Here is a 16,195-nt window from a genome sequence, read left to right as displayed (position 1 = left end):
GTTCAGCCACGATGACCTTGTCTTAGTCGACAAAAAAAAATAAACTTCAAGGATTTAAAATTTTCTTTTAGGGAAACTCATGATTTGGTCTTAGAAAAGACTAAAAGGGTGTTATCAATCATGGGCAATCAATTATTAAGACGCATAAAAAGACTCATGTTATTTCATTTCTTAAGAGTTGAGAAAGAAACAAAGATGACTCTATCACTTTCGATTGGAAATGAGCTCGAAAGTACAAGTGCTTGAATGATATTTTAAGTTTAATGAGTCAAAAAGATCAAATGACTGCTCTGGATGATCTAGGTAAACAAGATTACCAGGCAACCGTGAACTCCAGAATACCTCCCCACGAACCGAGAAGTACGAGCAGGCAATCTCCCCGAATGTTTTTTTCGGTGTATCATGTTTGCAAGGCGGCCAACTCGGCTTCATAAGGATAAAGGATTATAGCCTGGAGGGGTCTCCTGTTATATACTCGATGGTATGGGGAGCACAAATCCATACTAGCATTGTCCAACACCGAAGCTAACGACAGCTGCTAGGTTTAAAGACGCCGCAACACATCTCTTGTCTAGACCTTCTAGATATGATCATTAAGTGTCAAATGCACCTTAGGTTAATTGAATTCATTTTAGAGTTTATCTTGAGTTATGTTTTAGTTTTTAGGTCTTAGCCATGCAACTTGAAAAACCATAAATGAAACTAAATGAGACAACACCCTTTCAATTCGATGAATTGCCTACACTAGAGAGGGTATAAACTACACAATCAAATGCAAAAAACCAAGCAACTGAAAGCAAAATGATCTTTCACTACTTCACTTTTCCCAAAAAGTAAACTAATGAAAAATGAATTCTAATTCCTAATTTCCTAATAAGGACATTTCTAACAGTCCTTTCAAAAGCAAGAGAGTTATTTTCCTTTCTTCAAATGCCAATGCAATTCTAGTCTTTAATGATGCAGGCTATCGTAGCATGATGATACAACAAACTAGAATTTCGTACTTTTCATGAAACAACAAAATAAACTTTTCGCATACAACACTTCAATGAACAAGTTTTCGAGACAATTAGCTCTTCAATCAAATGAAAATATGAAAAGAGAGGCTCATTTAGACTGATGAAGTACCGACTTTACCAACAACATGACAAGCAACGTAACCGATGCTAGAAAAGAATCATTTAGACAATAAATGAAAACTTTTCAAACTTGTGTAATGGAAGTCAAAGTCATAAAAGGACCACAAATGAAATGCAAGGAGTAAGTACACCTACAACTTGACTTATTGAGTTCGCAAACAGCTGAATGGACAACAATCTAGATGCCCTAGTGCCACCGACCACTCAATGACTCAAGAAATCAAGCAGAAATATGATAAGCCAACAAGCAAACAAAACCAAATGAAAAGCAACTTTATAGTTAGGGAGAAAACAGTCTAAAAGGCTTACGGGGTCAAAATCATGAGAGAAAATCACACTGGCCAAGATTGGGGACAAACCCTAATCTTCACTTACAGGCATCGGCGCAGCTGCCTAACTGATAACAAGCACTAGACGTTGGTTGGCACGACTGTTTCTCATCATATCATGCTGATTGGAACGACTGTCAGTGGATTAAGCACGATGATCAAGGGAGCCAAGAAAAAAAATTGAAATAGGGACCAGATCTACTACTATGAAATCTTGGAACTAGAAAAGTTCACACGAAATCATGAAATCCAAGACAAACAAAAGGACTAGTTCTTGAGTATGGTCACCAGTTTGTGGTGAAGTAATATTATAAGTGCAGACACAAAAAAATTCCTCTAGCCCGACAATGGGTCTAGCCACAACTAATACATTCTATGGAAGATCTCCTTAGGTTAGAACCAATTAACAGGGCCTACCTCTTTGTATGCTTATCCCATTTGATGATGCCCTTGCTTACTCTCTCCAGCTATCTCTCGCTTCCTTTCTTCAAACACCTGAAACAAGTAAACAACAACAAACAACAACCGTGATAATAGACAAATTGTAAATTCAACCTACTTAACAAGTCAAGAAACATTAAGCCATGAATATGTAAGATGACAAATCATGTACGAAATCAATCGATAGTTACACATATATTGAATCAAGAAGAGATTAGAACCATTATCCTAATGTTGTGATTCTCCTTTGACAAGACCAGGTTCCACACACTTCTTCTAGCATCCCATGATGGCCTCAACAACAATAGTTTTAAGGCTCTGCCCTTTAGGCTTCACTCCAAACCAAATCACACTTCTCCCTCACACAACTAGAGAGATACAACTATGAATAGCTTGTTGTTTACTCCAAACTTAATTGGCACTAGCACACCAACAATATCACTATATTGTGCTTGGGAAAAACGGAGGTTTATATAGGATGAATGGATGGGAGATGGATCCTCTTCTCATGGGAGAAGGTCTTATCCCTTGAGGTAGTTCCATCATTATAGGGGAAAGGAGACCAAACTTACAACCTCGACCCCATCCACCCAAACCATTTACCACACTTCCGTTACGAAGCTTATAGAGTTGGAAGCTTTGGCTCTTAATATAAAAAACTTTCCATAAGAGGATGAGTGTGATTGGAACAAAGCTCAGTCACTCCGGTCAGTGCTAGGGATAGTGCTAATCCCTGCATATCGGTGTGTGGAAGACAAGAGCCATTAGCGCCGGTCTTGTAAACTGGGCAAAACAGAAGTTTTAGGCGAAATGGTGCAAAGGGGAATTGATCTTCTCATGAAGAGGGACACAATGGGGGTTTCTTCACGAAGGGAAAGCATGTAGGGTTCACTGTAGTGGTCCTCCAGGATCAAGGAACAAGGAGTACAGGGGCAGTGACAAAATGTTGTGTAACAGAAGGAGAAGGACAACAAACATCAAGTTGATTGTGCAAGATTGCCTTAGCAAGGAAAGTGGAGCATAATAAAGAAAAACTTGGGATCCTAGTAGGCTGAGGTTAGGAAAGGAACAATAGCATAATCAAGAATATAGATAGTTGCAAAGTAAGGCATGGGATCCAAGATAACTAAATGCACCATCAAGCCAACAAGGTAAATTAAGGGGGATGCTAGAACATTTTGTTTGGGATCCTGGAGGGTTTCACATATTACAAACATTGACTAAGAGGTCAAAATTATTCTTCCTATGAACTTTGATGCAGGAGCATCAATCCTATGTTTATCCAGACTAAGAGGGGTTGATGTAAATTCTAGAAGAGAGATTTATTTTGCACAAAATAAAAATGTTTGTTGTTAACCTGCCATCTGTCCCATTTCCATTTTTCTGAGGTGTTAGTTATTTTAGTGGAAAACCAAGGGACTTTCTAAATGAAACAGGGGTAGGGATAGGAACCTGGTAATTTTAGGATCTGGAGAGATGTCTCATTTTCAATGTTTCTATTCATATATTTTTCTAGCCAATTTTTGTATATGTAAATGTTTGTGTGTGATGGTGAAGGAGAGAGAAGGGTCACTCGGAATTTTAGAATTAATGAATTTGAGGAGGAAGGAGCTCCGGGGACAAATATGAGGTGGGAAAATTGAAGAAGAGGGCCATGAATTTTATGTACATATCGACTAGCTAAAGTACAAAGATGAGCTTTGAATTTCACCAATGTGTAAATGTATGATTTCTTTGCTCAGTTATTTTTAGATTATATTCTATTAGTTTATAAATTGAATCGAGAAATCCTTTGATTGGTCATTGTAATTACATATGTGCTTGAAAGAAGTAAAATGAGGAGGAGAATTATGTGTACATGTTTGGAACTCGCATTCAACCCCTGCTCTATTTAGGAGGTGAGTATGTTATTTCTTGTCCCATCAGAAAAATATATCGACTAATTTAATCGTAGAAGGGATAACATTAAACCCGCAAGGGGATAGTGTCTGGCTACTAGGATTATGTGGTGTTATGCACAATGTTGTGTTGGGCATTCTTTGAATCAAAATTTTAAGCATAAAGTAATTACGTGAGTGTGTTAATAATTGAATTGTGGAGGGATGAAAATATGGCGAAAGGGTGTCAGAGTTGTCGAAAGGTAAGAAACCTTTGTATCAGTCTTCATAGACAAATGTATTTGAGAGAAGACATGTGGCTTGAAAGGCTACAACACAAAAGAAAACACCTAGCAGATATAAGAAGAGGCCAATGACTAGCCTCCAGTAGTTGAAAGAGTCGAACATTGGGAAATTCGAGTTGTCAAAGTTAATATAGCATGATTCCAAAATCAACAAAACTCAGTTACCCAGTCGATGAGCAAAGAAGTTGGCCATCGGTGTTTCAGCATGCTCCAAGGGAAGATCAACTCTGACTTCCATTGGGTTACTCGGGCTAAGGCCCGAGTCAACGTAGTCAAACTTGAGAGGAGTTAGGATGTAAAGCATAAAATAGAAAGAAGGGTCCAACCTGTTACTAAAAGTTGTGCTGACCTCCAATTTTCTCTAGTAGGGAGCGTAGAGTAATATACATTTAATTGTAGTAAGGTTTTAAAAGGGAGGTTTAAGAATGATGAGAGAATAGTTAATGGGGAGATGCGTCACCCACTAAAAGGGAGGTTTTTCCTTAATTAAAGAAGAAGTGTTTTCACCCCCCTCATAAAAGGAAGGAAATAGAAAAGGATGAGTGGTCCAAGAGGAGGACAAGACAATATTTTTTGGTTTTGTTAGGTGAAGTTTTAAAGAATGAAAATCTTGGGAACAATGTTTTAAAACTCCAACTCCAACTCCAACTCAGTATTGACTTAGTCAGTTTGATTTCAATGACTCGGTCATTGTAAAAAACACATTAATTTTTTTTTAAATAAAAAAAAAAAAATTTAAATATTTTCATTCATGTTTCTCGACACAAAGCTTTAGAATATAAAGAGAAGGCAACATATGATCAAAGTAGGCTCATGAATATATCAGTTATATCAACATGGCATCCAGTGCACTGTCTAATACATACACGAATGGTGATATAGAGATAAAAACAAAAACACATGACCAAGGAGGCTAGAAATGGCCTCTACAACAAGAGTAAACTGTGAAACATCACTAGTCACAAGTACTACTGGCTGATGCTAGAGGAGCCAACATCATCTATCTCAAATTCTGGATTAGAGTCAGACAGGGAAACCCATGGCTCCTCCTCAACATCATCTCCAACTGCAACTGCAGAAGTGGTAGCACTAACAGGCTATGTAGCAGTTGCATGCTGAGATAGGTGAGATATGTGCTTTCGTCGTGGTTGAGCATAGGAAGTGCCTGCAACTAGAGGACTTAGTGCTGGGCTGGAGGCTAGTACAAGTGGATCTGCATTCAACTGAACATTTTGTTCAAGTGATGCCTCCGTTTGTAAATCCAAATCAAGTTCCTCATCAGAATCAAACTCTGCTGGATGACTTTGCACTAGCCAATTTGATGTTGGATCAATATCTTCCAACACAATGGGATCTGAATCAGGTATTTTTTTCAGCAATTGGTTGCATCTGAGTCGGAGGTTGTATTGGACATAGACTATATCATTTACCCGTTTTTTATCGAAACGGTTTTTCTTCTTCGTGTGAATCCTCTCAAAGACAGACCAATTGCACTGACACTGCAAGTTTAACTCAAAATACGAATTACAAACTTATGCAATTGAGGACAATCACTATCAAAAGCCTCCCACTATTGTGCTGGATAAAACATAGTAGTGTAATGAGTCATCTCAACAAATTATATCTAACTTTCAAATTATAAAGAATTTAATAAAATAATAATTTGAAATTTGAAATTTTTGTTTACCTCACTCATCTGCTTCCCTTGTAATCTTTGCTAGGTTCTTGCCAAAGGTACTTGTGGCTTTCCTGAAAGTTATGACTTGTTGGTGCATCTCCAGTTGATCACATTCCAATGGTATCATGCAATTAGTGTAGTCAATCAATCCATCTCTAACCTTCCCACCCAAAGATCATGCCTCTATAGCTTTATAATGATATCGTGAGTTAAAAAAAAACCAACTTTGTGTATAGGGTGATGGAGTTGATTGTTCCATCTTTCATCAGTGACTGCCCAAATGGGCTCATACTTAGCCACTCTATCCATGTATGCCCTCTTTATTTTCTCCTTTTCTTGATCCATAGCCTCATAAATGAATCCCATAGCCAATATTTCCCCATCCACCAATCGCAACACCTTAACCAGTGTTTTAGCAACCTTGACAATCTTTGCTGCCTTTTTCCAAAATATTTCTTCATTAACTTTCTTTTTCAAATCTTTTCCTTCCTATTTGTTATACCACTGGATTTGATTCCAATAATCACTAGAAAACATCTTTTGCAACTTTCTATGTTGGGAAAGAATAGATTGCAATGTCAAAAAATGAGTTTCAAATCTAGTGATGGCAAACCTAATAATATCCCCACCCCCTGTGTGTCTCCTCATCGGGTTAAAAATCCATGAATGATTGTAGATAAAAAAAATTAATCTTTTGGCATGATATATAGTGTTCTAGACCCAATATAATTTGCCAATATCCTCAAGCATGAGGTCTATGCAATGTGCAGCACATGGGGTCCAAAGGATGGTTTTGTGTTTTGGTTTACCAACAAGAACATAGTTAGAGGCATTATCTATGATTACTTGAACAACATTAGACACCCCCACCTCCTCAAAAACCTCATCCAATAGTTGAAACAACAATTGTTCATCTTTCACCCTATGAGATGCATCAACTGATTTTACAAACATGGTTCCCTGTGGGCAAAAGATAAGAATGTTTATGATGGTATCGTTCCTTTGATCAGTCCATCCATATGACATGATGGTACATCCTATTTTTTCCCTTGAGTTTTTGAAATCTTTCAAATACTCATTAATGTAGGAAATTTCTTTCTCCAAATGATGCCCCCTTAATTCATACATAATAGGGCCTTTGAAGCCGTTTCTAGCAGTAAATATGGTTGCATCAAACATAGGCTCATAATATGGTGAATGGGAAGCATTGAATGGTATATGGGCATCATACTGCCATCTAGATATGTAATTAAAAGCAATCTTCCTCATTTATTTCTTCCAATGGCCATCTAAAATGGGCTGCAAAGTTCTACCAGCTTGAGGACCATGTGCATCTGATGGAGAGGCAGGTGTGACAGTCAAATAACTTTTGATATTCATATCAACCTTATTTTTCGTTTTACCCTTACCCTTTTTTTCTTGAATGGAATCGAAAGAGGGAGGAACATAGTGGAAGGGGTTGGATGCATCAGTACAAGGGATAGAAGAAGAGCCCTCAAAATCAAAATGGGGGTTGGTAGCCATCATTTCCTGTATACTCCTCTTCCACCCAATTTCAGCCTCTATTTATTTTTGCCTATTTTTTTCTTCTTGAAACTTCTCAAAGCTATTTAATAAGTCCTTCCTATTCTCCTCAATTTATGGTGATTCACATGGAGTAATTTTGATATGAAACCAGCTCACCAAAAAGATAGAAAAGATAGATAAACACCTTAAAAATAAGCCTCTTTGAGGGGGCAACCTCCTTTACATTACACAAATGAACAATTATTGGATGATACAAATGAAAAGACCTCCTTTCTATATATAGGATTCTAAGGGGTCATAATATAAATAGAGATGACATAACAATAATAATATAAGGGCACAATAATAAAAATAGTGAGATTCTATGGGGCACAATAGTAACAATATGGGGACTACATGGGTACAACAATATAATAAGGGTGTTGTACTAATAACAATAAGGGGTTACACTAATAGTATAAGTGCCTAACATGCCCCTCTCCTTCAAAAAGTGTTCTCCTCAACGGTTGAGTAGTTCTTGATGCTTCTGTATAAAATTCTTGTCCTCCCATGTGGAATCTTCAGTGGGTAATTTCTTCCACTTGATGAGATACTCTGAAATTGATTGATTTCGTAGCTGTCAGGTTCTTGTTTCTATGACTGCTCCAGGTTCCAATATGATTTTTCCTTCCTCTTCAAGTTCTGGCAGTATTGTTTGAATTGGGATCTTCTGCAACTTTTGAATGAGTGGGCATACTTCTTCGTCCTTCTTCCATTCATCCCTTACTTTGTTTATCCAATTTGTTTGGATAATAGAAATAACACAAAACAATGCTTCCATATCCTCATCCTTTCTTGAGAGTGCATCTGCAACAAAATTTTTCTTCCCTTCTCTATAGATGATGTGAAAGTCATAACCCAAAATATTTGGGACCCTTTTTTTCTATTCTTCTAAAGATAATAGTTGCTCTAAAAAGTATTTAAGACTATCATGATCCATTTTTACCTTGAAGTGTCTTCCCATTCGGTAGGGTCGCCATTTTTTAAGTGCATGTAGTATTGCCAACATTTCCTTCTCATAAATAGCTTGCTTGTGATTTAGCAGTAAAAATACCTAATCACCTACATCAAAAAAAAATTCACTACGATGTTGATCTACCTGTTGTTTCATTTGATTTTGCACCAAATTGGCGTTATCCTTTAAAAGTTGGAGAACTTTTTGTTGATGCTCAATGTGATCTTTCACTGCTTGAACCTTTTTCTTCTATTAGTTAGACTACATGTGTGTACATACATACAAAGTTGATATTGAAATAAACTAATGAAACCATATAAATTAAATGGATGGTAGATATTAATAAGCATCAATCCATAATAATTATCACAACACTTATGTCATAATACATCTTACATAGCTAAAATTAAATAAATCATACGAATTAAAAAATTATAAGTTTAATTTAAATTATTACTAATATTATATATCATACAAATTAACAATATTATAAGTTAAATTTAAATTATGATTGTTATTATCATTTTTTGTTAAGCTTGGCAGGACCTTTCATTTTCTATTGATAATCAGAAAATTCACACCACATAGATTGGCTAGGTGGCCTCGACTTGCCCAATGGGAAACCAAGTCTGTTGGCCACCTATCCTCGTTGTAAGCCATCCAAAAACAATAAAGTTTCAATCTTTCTAGCCAAGCTATATATGTCTCTGTTTCATGACTAGAATCTATATATCTATCTATCCTTATACTTGCATATGAAAAGTAAATGCTAACCGCATATGTAACAAAAGTAAACATGGTAAACTGACTAGCCCTTTTGCTCCTCCGATGCTGATTCCATAGGTGCTATATTCTTAACAGTTGCTCCATGCAGCTCAGATAATTCTAGGATGCATGGAATGTGTTTTTCAATTCCATCCAATCTAATGTCCTGCTTATGGAGTTGAAACTAAATTCTCTACAGATCCTGTTTGTAGCTCGACATCCTGTGGAGAGAGACTGCCATCTACATCGAGATCTGTTCCATGTCTTTACCCAACAGGATTTTCATTAGCCAATAGAGATATAATGTCTTCTTGAATTGGGTTATCCTTCCTTTGTTATTCCTAGGGTCCGAGACAAGTGTCCTCCAATTCTCCATATCCTCCTTTGTCTCACTTCCTTGCTTGATTTCCTCTTCCCATTCTTCTAGAAAATTTTGGATGCCTTCATTCGTTCGCTCTTGGTATGTCGCATCTACTTCAAAGATAAGATCCTCTACTGATTTCCTTCCTCTATGGGGCTCCAACGTGCTCAGGTCCTTAACCTTTCCAGGCTCCCGGCCCTGTCTTCCACATCCCCATCCTCTCGCTGGCCAAGCCATATCAACACTATTCGATACCTATTCACAGGAAAGATTTGTTAACCGAGAGAATTGTAACATATTATAGCATTGGTTACTATCTTGACCGGAATTGTCATTACCATCATTCTCCCCGTTAGTTGCATTTTTCCATTTGCTAGTAGTACTTGGGGCAAGATGGGTGAAGAGCCAATCCTTAGAAAGAGCCAAACTTCGCATCACTTCTAACTTCTCACCCCTCCCTCCCCATTGCCTCACATACTCAGTGTGGTTGACAATCCTCGGCCAAGGCCATGCAAGTGAGCCTAGCCTTAGCCTGACAAGTTTCCCTCCATGGAGTGCAGTCCCATTCCCCTCTGCCCAGTAAGCCAGAACAATTCCTCTGCCCTTATCATGCCTGACATCACCCACAGGGATCATAGATGGTCTCTTAGAACAATAATGTCTCCCAGTTCCCCAGAATTTTCCATGGTTACGACCGTTGGTCCATCCTCCTACCCAACATATTAGTTGACCTTTGCTACCCTTAGCCCCTGATGGCATCTTCTACCTGCCAGACCCCAACGACCAGCCTCACTCAGCCCATAGTATTCAAAGCCTGAGTTCTCGTTGCCACACAATGCAAGGTCCACACATCCAAAGGAAAGATCAATTCCCGACAGGCTCAAAATAAAGACACATAGCCAAACTATTTCCGCTTGTTGCCTTCTCCATTTCCCCCTACATTTCCCCTAATTACCCTTCCCAAGTATCTCCCTCTCCCCCCAACAAAAATCAAACCGGGTTGACATTGCAAAGGACGCGAAGAGCCAAGATACATACCTATTATCGCTCCAAGGTTGATGTCTTTGGTGTCGTCGCCTTCCCTCGCTTCTATTCCAGTTCCTTACTCCACAAACCAAATTAAAACCCTTACATGTCTGTCTCGCCTTAATTTCTATACATCCCACCTCTTCCCTGCCATCTCTGCCACCTTTCCTACCATTCTTGCATGTACTCATGCCAAGGGCCACCGTACCCATCGCTTTGAGCATGTGGGGGGCAGTGGTACATAAATAAACTATACTCTTCATTACTGGCCGTAGGAACTTCCATCCACTAGCACGCACCCTGATTGGGGTAAATTATTACTGTTATTATTAATTATAAGAATAATTAATACATAAGTTAAACATATGTAAAGTTGAAAAAACATGTCACAACATTCTTAATTATGAAAATTCACCCCTATTTTACCACGAAGATTCTTAATATGTAAATAGGCTTTGTTACAATACAATGGTTTATCATTACCACATGCTCAAACAAGCATAATTCATTTCATATGACATTTTTGTCAATTAATCAATTTTACAAGAAAGGAAAAAAGAGAGAAACTACTTTGAAAAAAAAAATTCAACCTTCGACTTCTAAATAATATGTAGATGTTAAATCCTTATCATCCAACTAATAATTATGGATAATAATCAAAATTTGATATTGAAATAAATTAGTTAATATGAATATTCAAGTAGTTCATTAAGTGTTGTATTGAAATATTTTCAAGAGATATTGAAAATAAAAGTTTTTTTTTGTTTTTATTATTATTTTCTGACTTTCTCTAAAGTTGATATGGTAAAGTAGATGACATCAATCCATGCTAAGTGTCAAAACACTTCATGATACATCTCACATTAACCATAAATTAAAAAATGACGACAAATAATTAAACTGTCACTTTATTTCAAATTATTATTATTAATAAGTATAAAATTATTTACCATATGATGAAAGCATCGTATTTAAAGTGGTTTGGTGAAAAATTCCTTCCCAAATTGTAACTAGTCCATAACTAATCCATTTGTAAAATTTATGAAATAATCATATCAAATATATTAGTGACATCCTATTTTTGAAACACAAACCTATAAATATAATTTACTTCAAATAAATATTACCATAATTTATTTGTGACCAAAAACAACACAATAACATTTAACAAATATTAACATGTAGAAAATTATACCTTTAATCTCTTCTGCAATTTTTCATTCAAACAAAAAGACAATTTTACCATTAAAAAAATTATACATAGAAAAAATTGTACATCTCAAGATTCTTTGTGATTATCCATGAATCCGAGCCATAAATTAGTGTCTGTTTACATCGAAAATTTTCCCGGCCACTACAGTTACCACTATTTTGAATAATTAATTATCAACTTGATGAACTCTTTGTTTAAGAAAATACTATAACAAACAAATTTTAGCATTGACCAACTTTCATTCATAAACATTTTATAAATGTATATTTATAATTGAATAGAAACTATATAGTTGTATTTTTAAATTATATTAATAAAAGTTTGATTACATATTATTATTTTTAATTTATATTAAAATAGTTTGTTTGGGGTAGTTTAATTGATAAGTCTCACTGAATCAGATGCTTTGGGTTCAAATCTTGTGCTATCCCTGATAAAGTAAGAAGATGGACATAATGAAGATATAGTCCAACCAAACTTATATATATATATATATATATAATGTTATTTATTAACTTGAATTTTTTGATCTATTTATTTACTCATTTACTGTTTTTTAAAGAAATAAAAAAAATTATAATTTTTTTTAATTTATTCTTAATATTTTAAAGATAATTCAAAGTTTAATAAACGATTTCAATAATGAAAATTAATTGGTTATGTTTATATTTATAGCATATTTTTGGAATATCTGAAAGGTGAGTAAGGTAAAAAAATTAACTTATATCGATAAAATTTTGAAATATTTTTAACATATAATCTCATCAAATTTATTTTACTTTCTAAATATAAACTCACTGGGTTATATTAATTTATGAACTCACTAAATTATATTAATTTATATAATCTTATTTGGTTATATTAATTTATCTTATGTCCTAATAGGGTTTAATAATAGCCTCCTCGTATACTTCCAAATCCATTTGATATCATGTTTTATGGAGAGTAGCTTTGTACGGTTACCTTGACTATGTTTACTATGCCATTCTTCCTTGACTATATAAATTTTCCTTGATTATTGCAAAAAAAAAGAAAAAAAACTAACGAACGAACTTATATTCCATTAAAACCTTTTTAATGATTATCTCATACTAGCTCTGCCTTCAGTGTTACAAATAGCAGTAATAGTGTTTATATATATATATATATATATATATATATATATATATATATATTTATCTTATGTCCCAATAAGGTTTAATAATAACCTCCTCATATACTTCCAAATCCATTTGATATCAGGTTTTATGGAGAGAAACTTTGTACTGTTACCTTGACTATGTTTATTATGCCATTCTTCCTTGACTATATAACTTTTCCTTGATTATTGCAAAAAAAAAAAAAAAAAAATAGAAGCAAACAAACTATACTCCATTGAAACCTTTTTTCTAATTATCCTATCTTAGCTCTGCCTTGATTCTTACACATAGCAGTAATAGTTATATATATATATATATATATATATCTAGACACACCCACACACACACATGTTTCGACACTATTGGTTTAGCATCAACCCCAAGTTAAATCTGTGTGACAACATAAAAAATAGAAATAACTACGCACAACTACGAGAATTTGAAAATGATGGTAACTTGATCCATGAGGATCTCGTCAGATCAGTTACACAAGTTCACTGTCGTCGCCAACATTAATTCTAGTGTCATTTAGTTTCGACAATGTTGTTTATGGTTCAGGTTGTTCAGGTGATGTCAATGGTTTTCATGGTGATATGGTTTTGTACCAGGTTGTCAACATGTGGTTGTCATCAGTTCCATCAAGATTTGCTCGTCAACATGTGTTTGTCATTCGCCTCGCAGGATTTGGCGTCGACGTGGGTTTTGTCATCCACTCACAGGTTTCGATATCAACGAGTTTGTCATCATGTGAGGTTTGTTGCTAATGTCCTTTGGGGAAATTCGTTGTAAATAGTTTTGATGTAATCGCCTAAACCTATACTAAACCCTAAACCTAGAACCTAATACAAACCTAAACCTAGAACCTAATGCCATCATTCAAAAATGCATTAAAAACTATTAAACCTATGTTAAAACACCTAAACCCTAAGTCCTAAGAACCTAACCTTAATCCTATACCTATCGGACCACTTTGCAATCCAAGCTATGTATTGAACCTACATAAAACCTAAGTTAATAACTCTCGACCTATTGTAAATACATTACAAACATTGCAAAACTATTTAAACAATCTTAACTGCAGTGGGAGAAGACTACGTAGGTTGTAACCATGTGAACAAGCGCCGATGTCGGAGCCTAACCGTAGTCCCTAACCGCGGGCCTTAAACCGCACGGGTATGGAGACCATGGCAGCGGTCATGTGAACAGTCAGGCGGAGGTTATAGTCTCTAAACCGTGGCTATCCAGCTCTAACCATTGTGGATATTGGTTGGCATGTGAACAAAGCAGATGTTAGCCATCGGGGTTTATAAACTACATTAGAACTAAACCGCACTGGAGAAGTCACATCCGTAACATGTGAACAAAGATGTTAACCGTCGGGTTTTCAAATGGCAGACCATAACCACCTAAGCACCGTGAGCCGAGACCTCTAGAAAATAGCTGTCACATGCCAGCTATCTCCCCTTCACACGGTTAGCAAACCATTCATGGTTGTGCTCTTATCCAAAGTTTAATTGTGGGTTTTTATTGTTTCAGTTGTTAAAAATTAATTGAATCCCTAAGGTGGAAAAACTTGACAAGACCGAGACCTCTTAAATCCTAAAATCAATTGATTCATTCCTAAACTTAGTGGAGAGAGTTTGAATGTACTTGCAGGGCTATAATAGGTAGCTTTTCTCAATGAAGAAGGGGAGAGTGGTTTTGGGTTTTTGTATGTAGGTTCTGGAGGCCATAGTCGATTTTATTTTTAGTGTAACGGGAGCATCTAGAGTGAGAACTGAGAACCATGACAGGCATTGGAAAGCTGGTTCATAGAGCTATCCTTTGACTATGACTAGAAGTGCCTGTGTGCACATTCCGTTTGGTAAAATTGTTGTGTAATTGACCTCCTTGGTTTCAATCCTAATAAAGCGGTCGCCCATCTTGAAAGCAGAGTCAGAGATGTATTCCATCAGGGACAAACTTCGTAATCAATATTGATGTCTGGTATCACTATGTATTTGTTGTTTTCATTACTGTTTTGCATCTTATTTATGTTTTCTCATCTATCGTAAAGTCTTCTTCTCGAGCAGTTCTCTTGGTTTCCACACTTACAGTTAACATTCTATTCATTAATGGCGTAATCAATTCTACATCAGTTTTAACATATGATCATTTTCGATCATATAATATGGTATGAGAGTAGGTTGCGTTTGTAGAATTTGCCATTGAATGTTAAACAGGTCAAAGTCACAATGTGGAGAAGGAACCCTTGAGAAGATTGATCCATAGATTGGAAAGCAAAGATTCATTCATAAGTCGACCATGACAAGATCTGATGCAGGTGAAATGCTAGAAACTAAGATGAGTGATGAATAGTTTCAGCAAGCATTCTTGACTATGCAGCAGATGTTGGGAGAAATCTATGAAGACAAGAAAGCGAGAGATGCAGCTTCTTCTTCAAATAAATCGAAGAAGGACAAAGGTAAAGGCAAGGCTGATAAACCACCTTCACCTCCATCATTTCCATCATCATCTTCTTCTTATTCTTCTTCCAGTGCAGAATCTGGAACAGAAAAGAAACCTAAGAAAACATATCTTTTGAAACTTGTTGTAAAATTTGAATTACCTATTTATGATGGCGAAATGAATCTTGACAAGCTAGATAACTAGATTAAGCAGTTAGAAGTATATTGTCGCATTCAGAACATTTCTAATGATAAAACAAAAATTCAGTTAGCTACACTTAGAATGGGGGGAAAAACTTTAATTTGGTGGGAAAGTAAAACTCAAATAGACGTAAAGCAAAAAGGAAAAGACATCTCTTAATGGTCTAAGTTTTTAAAAGCTCTTAGGAAACAATTCTATCCTTTAGGATACATGCAGCAAGTTGTTATTGATTGGAAGCATTTGAGGCAAGGTAAAGGGCAGAGTGTTGAGGAGTTTACTCAGAAGTTTAGAAAGAAAGCATTGCCACTTGGTATTTCATTGGATACACGTGAAACTTTGTTAAAATACACCGGCAATTTACATTCATATTTGCAGCATACATTATTGATTTTTAATCCTGATGATTTTGTTGAAGTGTGTGTTTAGGCCATACATATTGAATTAGGTGGTAGACCATTCAATTTTTCATCGCAATCAGCGAAAGTGTTGGAAACCAAAGATTCCAATGACAGTAAAGGGAAGAACAATTCGAACAGAAACAAATCAATGATACCTCAGAAGGAGAGACCTACTTGCTCTCATTACCAGAGAATCAGTCATGATGAATTTAAGTGTTGGAAAATTTATCCAGAACTTAAGCCCAAAAAGTTCCTTAATAGAAGGATGAAAAGAAGGCAATTGCAGCAATCCAGCAAGATCTAGGTTCAGATTCAGGTGATGAAAGGAGGATAACTGTCATGGTTATGATAGGT

The sequence above is a fragment of the Pinus tabuliformis genome, chromosome 3_2, assembly GCF_031772625.1.
Source record: "Pinus tabuliformis cultivar Carrire ecotype Pingquan chromosome 3_2, CPIR1, whole genome shotgun sequence".
Taxonomy (NCBI): Eukaryota; Viridiplantae; Streptophyta; class Pinopsida; order Pinales; family Pinaceae; genus Pinus; species Pinus tabuliformis.
Note: the sequence above shows the minus strand (reverse complement) of the source record.